Source organism: Fukomys damarensis, unplaced genomic scaffold, assembly GCF_012274545.1.
Source record: "Fukomys damarensis isolate Sample0158 unplaced genomic scaffold, DMR_v1.0_HiC HiC_scaffold_3, whole genome shotgun sequence".
Lineage (NCBI taxonomy): Eukaryota > Metazoa > Chordata > Mammalia > Rodentia > Bathyergidae > Fukomys > Fukomys damarensis.
Genome location: NW_022900915.1, coordinates 11,755,165 through 11,759,293, shown reverse-complemented (window position 1 = coordinate 11,759,293; position 4,129 = coordinate 11,755,165). Strand labels below are relative to the sequence as shown.

Sequence of the window (4,129 nt, the reverse complement as noted above, 5' to 3'; positions counted from 1 at the left end):
TTTTAAACACTGACGCGGTTTGGGGGGCCAGGCGGGGAGGGAGTCTGTAACCCTGCGGTCTGGGAGCCGAGGGCGGTGGTGGGGCCGTCGAGGGATTTTTAAATGTGAATATGGAGATCTTGGAGGAGACAGCAGGCTGGATTAAGGAGGTCTAAAAGCGGAGTGTCCGGAGCCTTCATCAAAACCTTAGGGTAGAAAAAGCAGCACGGACCCTGAAGCTTGGTAGTAATCATCGGTGAGCCCTCGCTGTGGGTCTTGGAGGGCTTTAAGACATTGGGAGCTGATAAATATGATAGCAAGGATTTTAAGACATTATTTAGGAGTTCATAGTGTTGGGAGAACCGATGGCTTTTGCCTACCATGAGAGGCTGAAGAAAAATTGAGGTTTTTACGAGTTTGAGGAAAGAAAGGGCTACAACTGCTACGTAATATTTGTGGAGGGTTTAAAAGGGATATACCTGCAGCATCTAGGCGCTTTTTTAAAATTTTGATATCGGTGTTCGAGAAATAAAAAGTGTAGTAGAAAGACTAATGGCCTTGTGAATGTTTAAAGAGTAGCAGGACAGGTGAAGGTAATTTAGTTCTGGGATTATTTTTGAGGGGCCGGAAAGAACAAGAAACTTGGCCTTTAAAATATTTTGGGTAGTGTTAGTGGTACAGGTATTAGTAAGAATCTTGAAAGAGGTCGCAGAGCTGCGGCCTTTTTTTTTGTTTGTTTTTGGCGGGGGGATAACTTTTAAGAGCTAAGGTTCTGTTGGGTGTTTATTTGGGCCGATTCTGAAATATGACAAGTCTTTGGAACAGTCTCCAAGGGGGTGGAGAAAAAAGGAAAGGATGGAGGGTAGGGGGGAAATGTTTTCACCAATTTCTTTGAAAAGAGGATAGCAGAACTGTAATGGAGAGGAAATTGTCCCTTCCTCATTACTGATTTTTTTCTTATTGGAGGCTAGGGATTTCTGCTTGAAGGGAAAGGGACCGAAGAAGAGTTGGGCACCTTTTGATTCATTAGATTGCACTGCTTTTTGTTACCTCTTTCTTTTTGTTGGTTTCTTGGGGTGGCATCTGGGAAGAGAGTCGCTGTAGTGTGTTAGCCTTGTACAGGTAGCATGGGTAAGGGAGGCAGCATTAGGGGTATTCTGAGGCTTGGAGTGGTAATTGCATTTTGAGCATGAGAAGTGTGTGAATGAATAAAGGTGCACTAAGAGCTTCTGAGTTTTGTTAGTGGTGGTCTGGTTAGTGTGAAATGACAATGACTGGACATAAGCTGCAGTTTTTAGAAGGGCACGGGCTCCTTGAATGTGCATCTTACTTTTTCAGCATTAAAATGTTTTGTTGGAGTCCAAGAATGGAAATGGACTGTGGTATGAAGGTTGGAAATAAGAAAGATTTACTGAAACTGATTGAGATTGCTGAAAAAGTCTATTTAAAATTTAGCTATCTTTATATTACCATAGATTAAAAAGTTATCTTTGTACCCCTCTTTCTGTTTCTTTCCTGTATACACTCTGATTTTTATTAGTACAGATCCCGTTAAAAGCGTTAAATGTATATTTTATGTCTTAGGTAAAATGTGACAACTTTTAATATTATAGACTTATTTATTTATTTTTAACTACCTGTTTTACTCTGGGTTTGCTGTTTTTTATTGTCAAAATTCAGTAATAGCATCTTACTAAGAGTGTTTTCATTAGGCTTTTTTGGGCTGTACTAATAAGAATAAAGATTGTGTCTTCAAATGATTTCTTGCTGGCCATGGAGGTACAAGCATGTAATCCCAGCACTGGGGTTGGGGGAAGGCTGAGGCAGGAGAATAACTATGTGTTTAAGGCCAGAGTCTAGGCTACGTAGTGAGTGCAAGGCCAGCCTGGACTACATGGTGAGACCCTATCTCAAAAAAACCAAAACAACAAAAACCCAAAAAGGTTACTTGTGTTTGTTTTTCCATGTGAGTTAATATGTTCAATTTAAGATACATAGCATACTTTTTAAAGTTACTTAAGATTTTTGGTTTGTTTGGTTTTTTGAGACAGGATCTCTGTGCTCAGGCTGTCCTGAACTCACCATGTAGCCACAGGCTGATCTCAGACTTGTGATGATCATCCTGCCTCTTCTCTATAGTGCTGGGATATCAGGTGTGAATCGCTGTGTCAGGCTTTCATTTAAGTTTTTTTTTCAGAAAATGTACGGCCTGGGCTGGGAGTGGGAGTGTACCCTAGTGGTGGAGTGCTTGCCTACAATGCCCAGGCTCAAGTTTCTCCCTTATCACAAAACAAACCCACTGAAATCATTACTTAGGCTTCACAGTGTAGATGGCTGTCCTAGAAGTACAAAATAAAAATGCTTATTTTTAATTTACATAAGTACTGGTTTTGGAAGATGTTAATAAGGAATAGAAAGTGCAAATGTCACGTACATTTTCCTTACTGGTATGTTGCCTTGGGAGATTATTTTTTCTTGATTTTTTTTTTTTTTTTTTTTTTTTTTTTTTTTTTTAAACTTGAGGGCTTGCGCTTGCGAGGCAGGTGGCGGAACCACTGAGCTAAATCCCCAGCCTAGGAGATTATGTTTTGTTTGAAGGTCTTTAAGTGATACACTACAGTGGGCAGTGTTTATAAATTTACTTTTTTTGTATTTCAAATTCAAAATTTTGAAGGGGTGAAGGGACGGCAGGGTGAAGGGGAAAAAATGGAAACCAAGACCTGTCCTTGCGCTTGCGAGGCAGGTGGCGGAACCACTGAGCTAAATCCCCAGCCTAGGAGATTATGTTTTGTTTGAAGGTCTTTAAGTGATACACTACAGTGGGCAGTGTTTATAAATTTACTTTTTTTGTATTTCAAATTCAAAATTTTGAAGGGGTGAAGGGACGGCAGGGTGAAGGGGAAAAAATGGAAACCAAGACCTGTCACGTAAAGGAACAAGATCCTAATAATGAATGTAACTGTACTGTATACCTAAAATGTACCAGTAAACTCAATGAGAAAAAAAATTCAAAATTTTGATAGCAGATTGACATGTGGTTACAACATAATGTTTCAGAGCAATTGTTAGGCTTTCAGATATTGTAAGTTGGAATGAAACTGTGGCTATGCACGTGATTTATGTTTTTTCATTTGGCCTAATTTATAATTATATAAATTGATAAAAGTTTCTCGTGTTCAGGATTTTTTTTTTTTTTTTTTTTTTTTGGTACTGGGGATTGAACTCGGGTCCTTGTGCCTGCGAGGCAGGAGGCAGATCCACTGAGCTAAATCCCCAGCCCCGTGTTCAGGGGTTTTTAAAGCATGTTACATTTTGTTACTGGTGAAACAAAAGTGTGTAACGAGGTATTTCTAAATTAATGCCGTTTACACACCACTATACCTATAGATAAGTTAGAAATGTCATGGCCCTTAAAGCTTACCTGTCACCTTCTGCTCCTTGTAGACCTGGAACATACCTATTACTGTTACTAGAGAACAGAAAAAGGAGCCTGGAAGAAATAACTAACTCCTTAGTTCCCTTAGCAGGTTGGAAAAAACCGTTTTTGTTGGCACTGTAATAAAGAAGAGGGAAACCATATCTTAGGCAATCAGTTTATGTGAGTTACTTGCAAGTGTGTAAACAGACTAACAGATCTTTTTTGGGATTTTCATCTTTCCCCATGTTCCAAATATCCTAGATATCCTCGTCAGGGGGATTATTTAGGGATTTTGCACTATTTGGAAATGTGATAGTTTCAGTTTACCAGAAACAAATGCTCATTGTAAGTATGCAGATCCCTTAAAAAGAAGGTTCTCAGTAGATCCAGGAGATAGAGGAATCACTGAAGAAATTTGTAAGTTTGGAAAAAGTTCATGTAACTTGGGAGGCTGAGACAGGAGGATTACAAGTTTAAGACCAGGTTAGGGTATTATAATGAGATCTTGTCTCAAAAAATAAAACCCCAAAATAGTTCAGACAAGTAACTGACATATTTCTACCAAACCTAGTGTATTTAATGTATGAATTTTACAGTTATTATATATATGTATATGTGTATATATATATATTTATATGTGTGTGTGTATATATCATATATATATATATATGTATGTATGTATATATATATGTATGTATATATACACATTTTTTTTTTTTTTTTTTTTTTTTT

General features: G+C 38.2%; 1 protein-coding gene across 4 annotated transcripts in view; it reads left to right on the top strand.

The window, feature by feature from the left end:
* Rbm27 (RNA binding motif protein 27) overlaps nt 1-4,129 on the top strand; it is a 68,183-nt gene that overhangs the window by 374 nt on the left and 63,680 nt on the right. The window lies entirely within an intron of this gene.